The sequence below is a fragment of the Cynoglossus semilaevis genome, chromosome 17, assembly GCF_000523025.1.
Source record: "Cynoglossus semilaevis isolate Cse_v1.0 chromosome 17, Cse_v1.0, whole genome shotgun sequence".
In the NCBI taxonomy this organism is placed as follows: Eukaryota; Metazoa; Chordata; class Actinopteri; order Pleuronectiformes; family Cynoglossidae; genus Cynoglossus; species Cynoglossus semilaevis.
The window spans coordinates 4,214,768-4,232,668 of NC_024323.1; the positions used below are offsets into that span (position 1 = coordinate 4,214,768).

Sequence of the window (17,901 nt, forward strand, 5' to 3'; positions counted from 1 at the left end):
GTGTTAACATGCTGCTACGTATGGTTCACTCTGAGAGGATTGAACCAGAATTAATGTCAACAGCTGATCCCGTCATGACGTCCTGGTTGATGTTATCAAATGTCTGATGTCTGATGTGAGCGTGATGTGTTTTTAAATGGTGAAGATGACACTTTTTTTTTTGGAAGTTTGACTTCCTGCTTTGCTTTGTTAACTTTGTTACATTTATTCAAAGTGACCTTTTCTGTGATAATTTCCCCCTAAACTGAAACACTTTTAGTCTCATCCCCACATCATTAGATTACAATTACAAGGATATCAAGTCACTTGGAATATAAATAAAAGGATGTTGTTATAGAAACAAGAACAAGATAGAAAATGGTATTGAGTAGGGATTCAAACAGAGCTTATTGAGGCGAGGCAGCTCTGCTCTGTCACCCACATTGTGTTCCCCTCTTCATACCCTGGAAGACGGAGCTACTGTCTGTGAGGGATTAATATCCAGGTCTCTATTAAATGAAAATGGAGTGGGTGGTGGTGAGCGGGTGGAGGGAGGTGGTAAAAGTATTGCCACATTTATACTTAACTGTATTCATTCTCTGATTGGGCGCTGGGATCATAGGAATTATGTGGAAGGCATGAAAGTCCCATTAAATGCTCATTATCTATTCTATTAAGCAGAGACGAACAAAGTGCTGTTTTCCATTCCAACTATTCCGTCTCATTTACATGCTTAAAAACACTCACTCGTCGCCTTGCTTTTAATGTTTGTTATGCGCATTTGAAGATGTACTGTAATATTTCTAAAACACAGCGTAGGTACTTATGTGAATAGTTACATTAAAATTAATGAACCAGCGACAGTCAAGCTAAGACATAATCATCTGTCCTCAGTTACTTCAGAACACTGATGCTGTGTTGTTTTGCTAAAGCTGTTCTCCTGAGTGGTGGAATTTAGCGCTCCAGACAGGGATAGAAGTAATATTACTGGTTATTTTAAGTGCAGAAAAATGACGTCTAAGTGCAAAACAATATATAGACATTTCAAAGAGCGACATCTCAAACCCCAGACTGAACAACGCAAATGGCAACCTAGACAAAGACTGAACAAAGTCACATGTTTAGATAAGAAGAAAAACAATGCTTTGACTTTTAAGACGTTGCATTCGTTCACAGAGAGCGTTAAGAGACATACAACCCAGAGATCACTGTCCCCACGGACAGGAAGTGAGTCTTTTAATATGCTTTAGTGGATCCGGAGCTGGGAATCTTCCGAGCTGGTCTCCTGATAGTGATCCTCCAGAGATTATCCTGCTGTAATAAACATGTCAGACTCAGACCGTGTCCTGCTGGTTTCATCACATTTGATGGGAGACTGTGGAGAATACCTTGGAGTTGGTGAAAATGACTTCGGAGACCTATGTGTCAGACTAAATACTTTAAACCTGTAATAGCTGTCAGAATGCAAAGGCATTCATCAGAAGGATCTCATATTTCATTCACACATTAAATCGATTTAACCTTGACTGGGGACGAAAGGCAGAAAATCCAAACAATGGGGGGGGGGACAAACTGCTTTTCTTCTTTCGTAAGGCAGTGGTGTCAAACTACTGGCTAGTGGATCCAACTCCGGTCCGTGAACCTCTCAAATCAGGCCTCTGAGTTGAACATTAAGAAAGTCTTGTTCCATAAATCCAATGTACGGCGTTAAATAAATTTCAGGAAGTAGTCGGCGAGCTGAGTGGATGAATACCTCGTCACGTGGGGCTTTGCGCAGAAGACGGCTTTGTTAACATTCGCTGGTTGAAAGCATCAATAGAAATCCTGTCAAAGAAAGACTTCAAAAGAGCGCATGTTTTAGATCCAGTTTCCTTATTTAGCAAATGAAGTCAGACCTTTGCTGATGTTTACATTATGACGGCAGCGGTGAAGTGCGTTAGGAAACACAGTAATCTTCTCAGCTTGGTTAGTGTCTATGATAACAAAAGTATTCAGTATCCATTATTCCTCCACTGTATCCACAGCGTGGACCATTTTGGACATTCGTCTTCATTTTCAATTCGGAGAATATGAAGTTAGTCACAACAGACGGTGTGTCCACATCAACAAAAACAGGGGAATGTAATTGAACATAACAAAGCCAGGCCGCTTTACACTTCAAAGACTTTCATAGACGGAGCTGTCACTGGGCTGACAGCCCGCTGCAGAGACCCACTTCACACCGTCTATAGCACCAGGCAGAAACGCTGCCTTTGGCTCAACTTCACACAAATCAGCCAAAAAAAAAAAAAACAACAACAAAAAACTGCATTTTGCTCCAAACTAAAGTAACTTGTGTTTCCGTTTGTTTTGTGGAGAATCTTCAGCTGTGATTCACGGTGAGAGAGAGAGCCCGCCGGAGAGGCTGAAAATGTACAGCTGTGATATCGTTACATCAGGAGGCTATTACTTCAAGCACCCATAAACTGGGAGGGCAGGGTCACTTTCCACCGTTAATTAAAGCCTGTATCATCTTTCTGTAGCGCACTCTACTGTACTTGAGTTAATTATCACTGCTCGTCTGTTTAGATGAGTCCCTCCCACACACATGCAGGGGTCCAGAGGTCACACGCCCACACTCCTGTCATGGAACGTTCCCTGAGGAGAACATATTAGACAGCAGAAGACCTCACTTTTTTTCGGGTCAAGGGAAGAAATTGATTTTCAATATTGATTATATTTCCTATAGGAACGGATTTGAGCATAAACTGAAATGAACTTTTTTCTTCCAAAAATAATAGTTTTAATATTTTTTTGACAAAATGGCTAACAGCACAATTCAAAGTATATCATGTTCGTATGCATGTATTTAGGATTAATACAATCAGTCTCTGCTGCTAGTGAGGTTAACAGGGAGAGGTAAAGCCAATCCAGTCAACTACTGGTTGAGGGTTGGTTACACCTTGGACAGTTAACCAGTCCAGGGTGAGATCCTGCTGAGGTTACAGCCCTAGGACTCTTACTAACTTGATCCTGCGTGTGATAAATAATATTTCAAGTCTTATCCTGAGGCATCAGGAATTTGGATTTATTTTTTCTTATTTGTGGAAATGTTGCATCCTCTGGCTTTGAGAAATGGGTCTCGACTTCTGTCAAATTCTCCCTTGCAGCCCTGACACCTCTGTGACCAAACTTTGTTGGGAGCTTTTAAAGATATTGCACAGTGTGTACCCGGTGTACCCTGAACCATTGATTGGTGGGGAACAGGAAGCGCCTCACTGGTGTCCCGTTCAGCTGTTAAACATAAAAGTTATGTTCTATTTCTGTTGAATTCTCTCTCTTTCCTGACTTATTTTGTTTTGACCTTGTTTCAGGTCTTTCACTTTCTGTCCTCCTGTGATTCGTCCCTCTGCTGATGCCCCAGTGTGTCTCACCTGTGTCTCACTGTTGATCGGTATTTTGTCCTTGTCCTTGCCCTGCGTTTGTTGGCGTGTCTACATCTCCAATAACAAGCAGTCCAGCATTCTCTCCTGGTGTTTTTATGTTCATGTTCTCTGACCTTTTTGCTCTTTTCACTGGACCCTGAGCTGTTGCTGATTTGGACTGACTACCTACACTGAAAAGGTTTTTGATCTGAGCCTTCTGAATTTGAGTTTTCCACAGCCTGGTTTGGGAAATGGTCCAACCTCCAGGCTCTTCAGAAAAGTGGCAGTATTTCGAGGTCTGTTCAATGTTGCCTGTGGGTTAGTTCTTGGTTAGTAATGTCATAGCCAGCATCACAAATGTTGTTTAGCTGTGAACCAGAATTAAGACAAGAATTGTTTTGTTTTGCTTGAAGAGTAGAATATTGAATTCCACTCAGGCAGTTTATTAAAAGTTTGAACCCTGTGGGTTTTCAGTATGATACAGCAATCACCACCAACTGAGTAAAGGAATACGTTTTCCCTCAAATCCATTGTAATCTCATTTTTTTTTTGCACTCCAAAGATCTCTCTTCTTGTCTCTCCATCATCCTCGCTGCCCATTTTTTTTCTCCTTCTCCTTTCCTCTCCTCACTTGGGACTTTTAAAGCTCCAGGATTAGATTAGCTATCATTTATAGCAAGGCTGGGAGGCTGTGAAGAGCAGACTCCATCAGATGGGGAGATAATGGTGCTTTATGATAGATCCCGGCTAATGAAATGCCACTGTCTGTAATGAGATCGGTGAAAAGTGAGCTTTTGACCCCGTGAAAAGGGCAAGAAGCATGGTCAGGACAACATACACAATTTCTGCTCCACTGTCAGCGATACAGTAAACCCTCGGCGTTGGTGTTTTCTAGAATTACCACATTTTCTGTACAATTACACTGAAAAATCACAACGCAATGATGCAACAGCGAAGGTACACAAAAAAAAAAGCGGCACAAATCAAAGATGCAAAAGAGCGCAAACAGTGAAAATGCCAAAATGCTAATGCCAACATTTTTCACAGCCTTTGGGGTGGAGCTGTTCAAATAGTGGGAGGTGTGTAAGGTCAAGAAGAGGATTACTCACTCACAGTGTTCCTCTGAGATCCACCGATGTGTAGAACAGCACAAAAAACAAAAAATCACGTCGTTACAGACAACCGCAGCTGCCCGACCAGCCAGAAATACTGCCAATCACTGAACACTGAACCAAGATCCAACACATAATTAGAAATCAATTACACTTAATCCTGAAGCTAATGATGCACATGGTAAAACTCCACTCAGTTGTCCTTAATCTTTTTAATGGCTCAGAGCCTGTGTATGTAACAAGACAATAGATGCTGCAGTCGTCTGATGATGAACACACATCATTATACATATACTGTATGTTTATATGTGTACATACAGTATATCTGTACATATGTTTGTGTATATGTATGTACACGCATATGTAAATACGTGTGTGTGTACATATGTGTATCACAGTGTAGCTGTGGATAACTTACAGTTAGTCAACCATGATTAAAATTAATCAACATTTATCAATATAGCAAACACACTTTTTCTGTTTCACACCAAATAGTAAAGGTTCCAATTTTAGCTTCATAGAGTTGGTGGATATAGGTCATTACTGTCCATCTTGACAGTGGCTTTGAAAACTTGTCCCTCACAATCCATTGGGCTACTGTGTCCGTCAGCTCGTCAGCGGTGAGTTATTTATTCACCTGCTGTTCTGATGCAACCTGGGCTCAAGCTGGAGGTTCTTCAGTGAAACAAAACTCTTCCCTCCAATGACGCCGTGTGTTAGAGCAACAATAGATGGCGCTATGGTGGATTTATTGGATGTAGGTTGCATACGTGACATTTTGGTGACAAATGTGTCCAAACATTTTAATGTGACTAATTTGTCAAGTGAATTCTCAGCCCAATGTTGTGTTAAATAACTAAACATTTTCCACTGTTTGCATTAATGAAACTACATTTAATTAAATGAGGAATATTCACGTTACAATCTGTATCATTCAATGAATATTTAATGATTTTAAACAGTGACACGATGATTGATTTTGAATCAGTGCCATGCCTTTTGACAAACCATAACTGTTTTTTATTTCTATTTATTTATTTATGTAATCCTAATTTGATAAACTTGACAAGCAAAAAAAAAATCTGCTCTCATCATAAAGTCCAGTCTTCTTTCAGAAGGAGCACAGTAAAGTCAGAGTGAATAATACACTTTTCAAATGTGCTCATTTAATTGAGGAGTCATGGCAGGATTACATTTTATTTGCTGCCGCCGAGCAGCCGGTTCTTGTGGGTCGACAAAGGAAATTGATTTTGTGCCCCACATCCTTTCCTGCTGCTCCTGGCTGGTGTTCATTCGGCACTGCTCCGTGTCATGTTGTGGTCAGTCTGGAGGTGATAGAGTGTCCTTCGTTTCTTCATCTCTTAACTGCATGTTGGCCTTTCTATTCCTCAGAGACATTAGAGTGAGTGAAAAAGGAGGTAGAAGGACATTCAATGGATTCCCGAGTACAAGGTATAAAATAAAACTCTCATTTTTCAGACATTGAACTGAAATGAAGAGTAGACATGTGCACCTTTAAAATAGGACCATTAGCATTATACTGTATCTCCCTCTTATTCCTACGAAGTAGCATGAGCAGTATTGAAATGTGGTGAGTTTTTTTCTGTTTTTTGCTACAAGGAACTGGCAAAGCTCACTGAAATGCAAATGTGAATGTAAATTTGGAGGATTTCGACTAGTCCAATTTGTTTCCCATGGATTTCCCATTTTTGTAAAAAACAACGTGCCAGCGAAAAATGTGTTGTTAAATGGCAAGGCTCAAAGGAATTGAGCGCTACGTTATGAAATTTTCTTAAGACTCGTAGTTTGGATTCAGCTTCAGGAGCCGGCAGTTTTGCTAATGTCTCGACTCTTAGTTAAGTGATCAAAGATGAAGATGCACAGCTTTGTCTCTTCAAGGTAATTTCATTCTTTGGATGGTGAGTGAACAATTGAGCCACATAATAGAATCCCTCAATGTGCGGTGTGATTAAACCAGTTTTTGACTAAATTCACCTTTTCCTTTTACTTAAATTAAATCAATATTTTTCCCACTAAGTAGTTTTAAAAGCTAGACAGACCTGTTAGAATCATTATTAGATTTTTTTTTAAAAAGAGTGTTATGTAGCATTAAACTAGTTTAAACTAGAGCAGAAGCACATAAATGAACTTCTGCTCTGTTATAATTTATATTCTCATGTCAAATTTTCGATGTTTAATTTCAGGATTTAAAAATCTAATCACACTTTGTGTAATTTTGACTAAAGGGTTCAGTTAAATGTGATACTGAAACTTTTGACGCCAAATCAATGATTACTTTATAATGAATATTTTTATTGTTAAACACGATATTTAGTTAGCTCCTTAGCTAGCTCAGTTTATTTACTTTTTTCTAACTTAGAACTGAAAACTTAGAGGTGATGTAGTGGCTTTAGCCACAGCAGTTCATACACATTTGACAAAACCTAATAGGTCAGTGTTGGTGACCTTGTTAGAAAGTGACATTTAAGGACCTTTACGAGTGATAATAAGCGTCTCATCGCATGCAGCACCATCATCAGGAGCTGATCTGAATCATGATTCGCCATGTTCCACTGGCCAGGGCACTGATTTTTATCGATGATATTCTTCTGAGAAAACCACTCTGAAATTATTACCCCTGAAGGGAAATGAAACGTAGTGAGCAGCTCAGTGGTCAGCTCGGCTGGCATGTTTGTAATATCATGACCAGAAGTTGCCTCGAGCAACACTGAAGGGCTGAAATCTGCTGCCATGACCTTTGGCTAATAATTGAGGGTCCTCGCCAGATGTGCCAGCAACTCAAATTTTCCATTAGTGGGATGAGGCTGGGGTCCTGGGTCCACTGGTCCTGTGTGACAGCACATCCTGTTAGCTCACTGTCACCTTCTTCACAATCTGTTCAGCACTCCACAGATGTGTTCAGTCCTGTCGCCTCACTAAGTGGAACAAATGTTGTTATCTGGTAGGAATGTTAAGTCGTGACAAAGCAACATGTCTTCAGACATCAACTTAAACACCCCGGTGTAGTGGTTGGTGCTTTTGCCTTACAACGAGAACATCCCTGATTCAAACCTAGGTGGGGACAGCATGTTCTCTCCATCTGGGTGATTGAGTTTGAGGTTGACATTTTAGCTGTTAGCATGTAAGCAAACAGCTTTTTACTTGCTATGTACAGACATACATTTGACTGGGCGGTTAGCATGTGAGCTAACAACTTACTTCCTAACAGCTAAAGAGAATAAATAACTCTACTAACAAGTGAAGTTTTTCAAACGTTAGGTGTGTGATTTGTACCACTGAAAATACAAAAAAGTTGGAATTTGTGCTAATGCTTTGCTGCTTTTATGTCAAAACCAGGGGAATAATGACGCATAGTGTTGAGTTCTCACAGCACATCGAGTGCAGTGTGGATTTCTATCCAGGAGGGATGTTAAGTGCACCAATAACACTGATTCAACACGTCTTTAATGTAACACACAAAACACAATTTGGCATACAGGAGACCGTCACTCTCAGGTCATCAGAGAGATGTTTCTTTTTTTTTTTTTATCTCCATTTATTTTTCCTCACATCACTGAGAGCTGTGAATTAAAATGACAGACCATTTCTCACCGGAGTCTCACACTCACACCTACAAAATAGTTTTCTTTCTGAGTGAATGGTCAGGTTTAGTGAAAAACTGCATTTAGTGCCTTTCCAGATTTTTCACTCAATTTGTGTGTCATAGTAAAAAAAAAGGACCAAACTGGTTATTTTCAAAAATGTGTCAAACCAGAGACTGTACTTATTCCTCCACACTCTTATAATAAATGTATTTAGGGCAATAAACCAAAATAAAGTTCATCAAATAATGCAGGGAATATATAAGAAACCTTAATCTACAAGGATTAATATGTTTACCACTGAAGGCTAAAGGTCCAGTTTGTGAAACTTAATCGTTAACTGGCTTACAGTTAACCATAAATAGCTTGTTGGCAACTTCAAACACATTCATATTCATCATTTAAATGTCAAAAAACATTCTATTTCTAAACACGTCTCCATGTTAAAAATGATATAATTGGACTCGGATGGAAAAACAGTTTTGGTAGTGAACCAGCTGTCATTATTCTTTTTTAACATACTGAACAAACCAAATTCATAACCACGCATTAATGCCAGAGAAACCAGTTATTTGTGTGAAAAATTGAACAAAAGACACGTCAGTCCCGGGTAAAACTGCAGGCAGACAAAACTGGCAAAGAATAATTTAGATTTAAGTCACCCCGCAGGAATCCTAATGGAACTAAAATGTGGAATTTTACTGTCACACTTATAAAGCGAAGCACTACTGAGAAGACGAGTGAAGTAGTGCATCATTCCTTTCCTTCAGCTGTGAGGCCGCGTGTGTGAGATTTCTAAGAACGATGTTATCGTCCTGGCTGCAGAGGAGGCGTAGAATGACTGTGGTCAGCACACGGTTTCCAGAGACAGAAACTATCTCGCGCCGCTGGTGCTGTTTGTCGGGTCTCGGAGGCGTCAGCAGAGAGAAGGGCTGCTGTTAAGAGCTCTCACACATTTACAGAGCTGTCAGTGGCAGCAGTGCTGACAGATAATCTCTCTGTGGGAGTGTGATGCTCACAGAAGCAGAGGAGGCTCAGATAGAGGCTGTCAGAGAGGTCACAGGTGGACGGACTCTCTCACTGTACAATTACACCGGGGCATGTTCGAAAACCAGCCCTGGGCCGACTGTAGCTCTTGGACAGTTTGGTTGTGAACCACCATGTTCAGAAAATATTTTTTTGCTGCATGTCTCGCTGCCAAGGTCGGAACATAATTTCTGTTTTATGGTCTATATTCATATGGTCTAGTGGTTAGGATTTCTGGTTTCACCTAGGGTTCGATTCCCAGTATGGGAACAGTGCGATCCATAGTTTTCCGAGGGATTAATGAATATTTATCTACCTTAAAGTTGGTCTTTTGCTTTTGACCAGTCCCATTCATACAATATATGATGGTCAAATCCACACTTCAGGAGGCCTGTGACGTACAAACCTCAGTGAGACAGAGAACAGTAGGGGTTAGCACCCCTACTGTTCTCTGTTCTCAACACAGATTTCATTACCTCAGACAGCAGGAAACCGTCTTGCCCGGCTGCCGACTGCAGCCACATATTTACTGTTCAAATATGACGGTGCATAATCCTCTCATCTAACTCTCAGCAAGGAAGATAATGAGCACATTTCTCCCGAATGTGTGGTTGTGACACTGGGTTATTGTTTTTTTTTTTCTTTTCTATCATCCAGTAATAATGTGTGGTGAAAATGTGGATTCAACGATGTGTGCAAAACAGAAAGTGTGAAATGTTAAATTACTTTTCCAAAGGAAAGAAAATCTGCCTTTATCTCCTATGAAATGGATTATTATATAAAACATCTTAATGAACCAGACCTTTATGTTCTTCTCCATTATTATATTTTATATCTGACATATTAAAAAATGAAACATAATCATTTTGTAGATCTCGATGAGCCGAACCATCTGAGTGGATTTTCCAGATCAGACAACAGTTGTAAACACAAAACATGCATGGGAAAACTGCTCTTACAGTGACCCCTACAGGGGTGGAAGGAGGCTTCATTTATCTAATTTGGTTACATTGACCTGATATTTTTAGCCCAGTATCCAATTATTATAGGTTTATTACTTTTTATGTTTAGATTTTTTTACTCAAGTTTGATCATTTTACCTGGCATTTAGCTATCATAACAGCTAAAATAAAGCCACTCCTGCAATATTTTTAAGTAATTTTAACTTTAATAGATATGATTTATTGTATTGGTTATTTTTGAAAACTCTATAGTATTAAGTTTGGGAAAAAAGCCACAATTGTTTTATTTTTACCCCGTGTCATTTTAGCCACTGCTGCTCACAGATGTTTCAGTGTGATTATCCCCAAAGCCTGGATGTTTCACTCACCTGTACACAGCACATATGAAGAGACGTCCGGTCCTTCAGACCCTTCAGATCAGCCGGCGTCTTTTCCACTCCACTAATAAACAGCAAAGTTTATAGGGGCGGTGACCTTCCTGTTATTATTAGCAGCGAGGTCAGACTGTGTCACGCTGCTGCAGCCATTGGCAGAGAGCGCGGTGTGTTCCAGGTCGTCTGGAGGCTCACGAGTCTGACAGGAAGAGTCGGTGGACACTGAGCAGACCACGGTGGGGGGATCAAGGACTCACACAGACACATCAAGGACCACAGGCCGCATACCTCTGTCCATTACTGTTGTTCTCTCACGGACAGGAAGTCACTGGGGCAGAGGTGTCTGGGTTTTATTCCTGCTTATACTGTATATAGCAGCTGGTTTCTGTCAGTCCACAAGAACAACAACAACAACAATAATAATAATGATAATAATAGTAACAATAATAACAACAATAATAATAACCATAATATATATATGTATATATATATATATAAATATTTTACATTTTTTTGTTATTGAGTTTAATAATAAAAACAATAATAATATTATCGATCTGCTTTTTTTCTAAAGGTGTACATATTTTTCTTATATGTATTTCCATGTATTAATTATACCAAAAGGAAATTGTAAATTCATAACACATGCACACTACAGTACAATGTGTGTGCCTTTGCATTTCAAATTTTAAAACTGAAAGGTATAAATCCAGCAGGTGATTGTGTCTGTGTGTTTGTCTAAAACGCCTGAGGTCAAAACCTGAATATGGTTTTTTGTTTGTTTGTTTTGTTTTTTTTACATCATCCTTATTCAATAATTCATCTCATGACCAAGAAACCATCATACTATGAAGTCTGGTGTTTTGTCATACACATTGGACAGAGAACACCCAGATAGCAGCCAGTATGTAAAATATTAATGATACTGGATCCCAGATACAGAAATCTATATCTTTGATGAAATCAGAACGGAACACTGGGGTCTCTCTGAGTGAGGGGCAGCTCACGAGACACAATCTGAACCTCCAGTGAGAGAGTGTTTGAGTCTCTGTCTCTCTTCCTCTCTTCCTCTCTCTGTCGTCTGTACATATAGTCCGTATAATGTTGACAGTCCTGCTGTGACCAGTTGTGTTTTGTTCACCTGATATTAATACTGTAGTATTGTTATGATACATCTCCCAGTCAGATATTTCTGCGTGTTCTCCATTCACAGTCACTGTATCGAGACGGTGAAAACTTCCTGTCAGGAGAACAAGAACCGGTGTGAATCCGACAGGACTGTTATTCAATCACTGCTGTTTCACTTCTGCCCGAGGCGCTCTTCATCTCCGCCTTTCTCTCACTCACACTCTCGTGCTGTAGTGCTGGAAATTAAATTGACGACCACAGCAGCCATGATGATTATTTCTGAAAGAGGTGACACCAAATATGTCTTTACCGTGAATATACCGAGGATAGTGGTATAATAGTCTTTTTGTTATGGTCAGTTATATAATTTGTTCAGTGCTGCAGTTGTGACTTTATAGTTCTAGATAATCCTGCTCTGGTTTATATTTGAATAAATGACCCATTTTCCAGCCTGCGTGGATTAATGGTGTATTAAAAGTTTGGCCTCATGTCTAAACTTCCTAAGATTTTCTTTGTATAATTACTTCTGTGATGGATTTTTTTAGTAATGACATGCTAATTAAAAAAACTAAACCAAAAACATTTCTATAACAATAAACACAGAGTTCATTTTTCAATGCCATTTTTAATTATTTTGACAAAAAAAAAAAGAAGTATTTGCATGAATGTCAAATAAACAATCTTATAAGCTTATGCAACCAGCTGCTAACAGACGATAATGTACGCTCATTACCTCATGACGTTCTGGTGTTTCTTTTCCAGTTCTTATCCTGGGATAATATGTGTTGACCTAGGACCAAAACAAACACTACTGGTCCAAGTGTCAAACAACAAAGGACATAAATTTCCCTGCACATGGTGGCGTCTTTGTCTGTTTAATACCAGAGGGAAAACAATATGATTACTGGTTTTCTGATCAGAATGAGTAAAAACTAAGTGATAAAATATGAAAAAATAAATTCTTTATCTGGTCCTGCAGTCGCTGTAATGTCACAGCTGCTAGATGCACGATAACGCCTAAAACTGAACAAATGTAACCGTTTCGTCTTTCTTTTGAAACAGAAAAACAAAAAAGTTGCCCTCATCTTCAAAGTTTGTGGAGAAGTACTTTACCCCCCCCAAAAAATAGACCTAAAGGTCACCTCCTTTGATCTCCTAACACCTGATTGACTTCCACTTCTTCGTGTATTGAACGTTGGGTGGTAAAAACATCCTTTGTAGCACAGTCACAGTCACAGTCCTGTCAGAGACTCCTCGCCCTGCTACTCCTGCTCCCCCTGCTCCTTAAGTGCTGCTGATTGGAGGAGATTGATCCACTGTCCTGCTGTTTTTCTGTTGTCTTTCCTCCGACTGACTGTTGTACTTGTATTTGTTGAAGGTTTTCGAGAGTCTAAAGCCAGTCTCCTGACGGGGATCATACAGGAAATGGCTTCCATGGATAGACGTTCACAGTCTGTACTCTGCCCTCCCACTGATCTGCTGACAAGCCCTGTGTAATCTCCACTTCTTGTGAGTTTTAAGAGAAACTTACACACACATACATTTCAAAAACCCTAATTTTCAGCCCTGCTGGCCAAAGATTGATTTTTGAGAGTCCCTTTAGGGCAGTGGTTCTCAAACCTTTTCTACTCTGTACCACCTGAGAAAACACTGATCTCTCTGAGTACCACCACGATGACCAACATTAGAATACAGCAGCACAGGCCTTCACTGTTAGCTTCCACCACAGGAGAGATGGTTAGAAATGTTTAGAAAAATGTTTTTTTAAATGTTGTATTAATTGTGCATAACATGTTTCAGATTTATTCAGTTGAAAATGTAAATGTGAAAATGTGAAAATTTTCCCCACTACGCAGCGCTCGCGTACCACCGGTGGTACGCATACCACAGTTTGAGAACCACTGCTTTAGGGCATATAGAACTGTTTATATATTTATATTTACACTGTAACAGTTGTCACTTTTTCCCTCAAATACATTTGTCTTCACATCATTGAGAAAAAACATCATCATTTTAATTCATTTTAAGTGGTAAACACTTTTGCATCAAACATAAAAATCCAGTAAAATCATACAGAAGTTTCAACATTTTAATGAACGGCCTTAGGAACGCTCGCTTCAACAGCAGGATTAAAACGATTCAGGGATCGGGTTAACTTTCAGTCCTCAGTCAGACCATCGCGGAGCCTCCACAGTCGCACTTCCACTCTCACCACTTTCTCTGTCATGTCACTCTCTGTGTGGCTCCCATTGCTTTGACAAGAACACTGAGTTTAGTTGAAAGACAGAGAATCATCTCTGACACCTACAGCACAGTGGCTCAGACCACCCTCTGACCACAAATGTATTCCAAATATTTCTTCAGAAGAACACAGTGGTTCAGCGGTTTGTCCATAGGAACTTGTTCGTCTGTGTGAGCTTGTGTTTGCGTAAACATTTGTCTGTCTCCCTGCTGGCACACACGGGCCAAGCCTGGCTGACGAGAGAGAAATCACCTGGCGAGCCATCTGTCCGTCTGTCAGGCCAAAGATTTTTTTTCCTTTCAATGGCAGTGAGTAAAGGAAATAACCCACTGTTTCAGCCCTGTGGGTGTTATTAGTTTATTTATTTAATTATAACAGGTAATAATGGTAAGTGAAACAAACAGGGGGGGAGGGAGAGGGGGCTTTGGAAAGATTGAAGTCACTGGGAATTTACTTTGTTGGCCTGCGTCGCTTTGGCCAGCCTGAGGAGGAATAATCAGGGAATGTTTGTTTGTGTCCACGTTGTTTCTCTCTCTCTCTCTCTCTTTTTTAATTTAAGTTAGAAAAAACAAACCGTGGAAGTCAAGGCAAATGTTGGCACCTTTATCTTTATCTCCCATTTGTCCAGAAGCCCATTGTAAGTCAAACAGACAACAGACATGTTTGATGTCTGCAGCCATGAATAAACACAAGCTGTGGAGCTGTGTCACTGAAATGGAGATGCAAATGAAAAAAGGCAGCGGCATTCACGTCCAGCCAGGGCACAACAAAGACAACATCAAACATGACACGCTTGTTTTTTTGTTTTTTTTTTATCCTTCAAGAATCCTAAACTTGCATAAAATGCATGAGGCATTCCTTAAAAATCTCTCCCAGTTTTTTTTTAAGAGTCCTATTTTGCAACCTGTCACTGAAAAACAGCTTCAGTCTTAAACGTCAGCCCACTGATGTCATTGTCAGTGGGGGTCCTGGACTTTTTGACGGTGTTATATACAAAAGAATCTCATTTTTTTTAGAATAGTAAAAATTTTCAATCACACATTTGTCACCGTGAATGTGTTTATTCTGATGGCCTTATTTTATGTATACTAAAAAAAAATCGTATTTTTTAAAATTTGTTTAAAGTGCTTGAAACATGCTTCCTCCCCGACTTTTCATTTTTGGGTGAAAAACATCTCAAAAACATCCAGATTTAGTCCGTTTGTCATCACTGAAAAAAAAAGCCTGTTGTCATCATCCGACTCCACTCTGCACTGTTGCCTTTCATATAAAGACATCTCACACATATATACAGCAATAGGGGAAACAAGAGGGTAAATTCTGCCTCCAGGGATCTGCTGCGCTGTGATGCAACTCCCACCAGTGTAGTACACGTCGCTGAGATGGAATGGGAATTAGGAGGAAAATAATAAGAAAAAAAAGGCAGCACACGAGGGGAGCAGAATACTAATGTACGTCTCATGTTCAGGCCGTCTCTCTCCGCCGCCTGACAGTACACACTGATGTTGAAGTCAGAGGGTGCGGCTGTGTGTGAGATGAAGGTAATTAGACCGCCTGTCATCAGACTGTGTCACTTTGTTTATCTGATGTGCTGTAATTAGTCAGTGGTGTCACGCTGTCATGTCACTGAAATGAAAGTTTACATGTTTTCTGAAACCATGTCAGAGGGTGGTGAAAAGCAGCGAATCAGCGCCCTCTATGTTGGCTCACAGTTTAGGCAGGTTTCCTTATTGGCTGTGGTTGGAGTGGATTGTGAATCATGTGATGTGCGTCAGTTACAGAAGTGCTGGTGTGTATTTTTGGGCTTAACAAGTTTAGCGAGTTTCTAAACCAGTGGTTCCTGGTCTTTTTTTGGCCTTTGTCCCCATTTGGGCATTAGCAATTTCTGGTAACCACAAAAATATTTTTTATCTTTCTGGAATTCTTTTTTTAACATGTTTGTTATATTGTGTTGCAAATACACAGTAGCCAGTTAGATGTGCTTTTATATACTTTTTTTTTTGTTTTAAATCAATCACTGGACATTTCAGGTGACCCCATTTAAATTGCATGACTTTTGAATCAAACAGAGACACATATCGACATCATAGACCATTTCTTGCCATATTTTTTCTTTACCCCTTCTTTAAAAACCCAACTCCTTCAGCTTTGTTCACAGAGGAATAATCTCTATCCCTGCAGGTCAGTTCTGTAAATTCAAACATCAACCATAAACCTTGTGGTCCCACGCTAACAGTGTATTTTTTAATTAATCTGCTGGCAGGATATTTGTGTAGATTTCTAGGGCTCCTTCTATGTCAGTGAGCCAAACACAACTGTTCCTCTCCTCACAATACAACGAGCCACACACTCTGAACAGCTGGCCTGGTGTCAGCTGCCGCTGCTACACACCCTGTGTGATGCAAATCAGAAGCAGAGCCGATCTGTGCAGCCAGTGGTGAAGGGTCAGTCGGGCAGAGAGACACTTCTTAACATATCAAAGCCGCGCTGGTCCTGACTTCACCTACTGAGCCGTGGCGTCGGGAGTGAAATGAAAGATGTTCCGTGTGAGGCGGATTTGATGGATCAGGACGATGTGAGCTTCTTTGTTATTAGTGCAGCGTGCTTTTGCACAACAAGTACGTCCAAAGTCAGCCAGCAGGGGCGCCGGATGGGGTTAATTAAGTGAAATTTCAGGGTCAACTGCAATTGCCTCTACCTTCTACTTTTTCCTGGGCTCAGACGTTGTAGAAGAATATTTGTGATTGAACATACAAACGCATTGAAAAGTCTCATAGGACATAACCGTGGGCTGGACTTTACTGCAGCTGAGGAGCCACGGGAGCGTTTGGTGCTTGCGTAACACTTCTTTAACCACTAGGGCTGGTTTTAAATCAATTCCACCTCAGTGCATTACAAACATTTTACCTCGGAATGTGATGTGTGTTCTGAGAGCTCCTTCCTTGAGGATCATGACTGTATCTGACCAGTTGATGGTAAAGCTGGATGTTTAAGTCTCCACCTTACACATCATCATTATTCAGTAGCTCAGACATTCATTCTCTCCTCAGGGCAGGTTCGACGCCGCCATGCTCCCTATCGTCCCCCCTTATTATGCGTCTCTAACTCCGAAAGTGTTTAACCACACTTTCGTGTCATTGTTGCGGTAAAGGATAAGAAGAAATCAGACAATTAAACTGAGTGGTGTGCTCCACCGATACCTCTGTTAATCATTTCAGAACCTCATCCCACTCACATCCAGAGCAATTGGCCTCATATAAAAGTTGACTGCACCCATCACCACTGAATTAATGTTATTATTCTCCGCGGGGCGATGTGGTTATGCTGCAATGACCATTAGTGTGTGACAACTGGAATTATTATTTCCCGTGGAGCGCGGGCCGACTATCTGCTGCAGGGTCGGGCTGAGCCGGGCAGCGCTGAGAGGAGACGGAGCAGATGCAATTTAGGTCCAAAGAATTTTTTCCCCTGAAAACCCAATTATGTCTCCGTGGGGTGGACAGGGGGGATAAGGGTCATTTTGTTCTTTCTAATGGAATGACAGGATGGATGCGTCTAATGATGGGCTTTCTCTTTATTCCCTCGCCCTTCACTCACTAACCACATCACTGTCACACTTCTGTCTGCTACTGCAGGCGAACTATGATTAAAGTCCTGGGAAGAAGTGTGATTAAAAAGTAAAAAGACTTTCCAGGGTCTGAGGACGGATAGTTTCTTTTTTCAGGAGACTGAGAAGTGAGGGATTAAGAAATGGAATTTAAGGAATCTCTTTGCTGTTGTGCTGCGTTTGTATTTGTGCGATCATATTTCCTTTAAGTCCACGCCTGCATGTGACAAGTACAATTTCACAGAAGAGCTGGCATCAGACAAATGACATGTCCAGGGAGAAAAAAAAGTGCTTACCAGGCACATGTAACCAGGACAGTGCAGTCGTTATTGGGTAGAACAGAACTAAATTAGGGGAAGAAAGGAGTAGAGAGAGAAATGGAGCGTGGACAGTAACCATTAGTCATCTTATAGGTCTAGGTATCAGTGTCAGTGTCAGAGAACTTTTGATGCTCTGAGAAACAGA

At 40.4% G+C, this 17,901-nt stretch overlaps 1 long non-coding RNA gene across 2 annotated transcripts in view; it reads left to right on the top strand.

Moving 5' to 3' along the window:
* The window catches only part of LOC103392757 (uncharacterized), a 67,603-nt gene that overhangs the window by 32,920 nt on the left and 16,782 nt on the right, over positions 1 to 17,901 (top strand). For both annotated transcript variants that reach the window (XR_522947.2, XR_003052347.1), the window contains exon 4: positions 12,966 to 13,096. This is a non-coding gene — a long non-coding RNA (uncharacterized LOC103392757). The remainder of the gene's footprint in view (positions 1 to 12,965; positions 13,097 to 17,901) is intronic.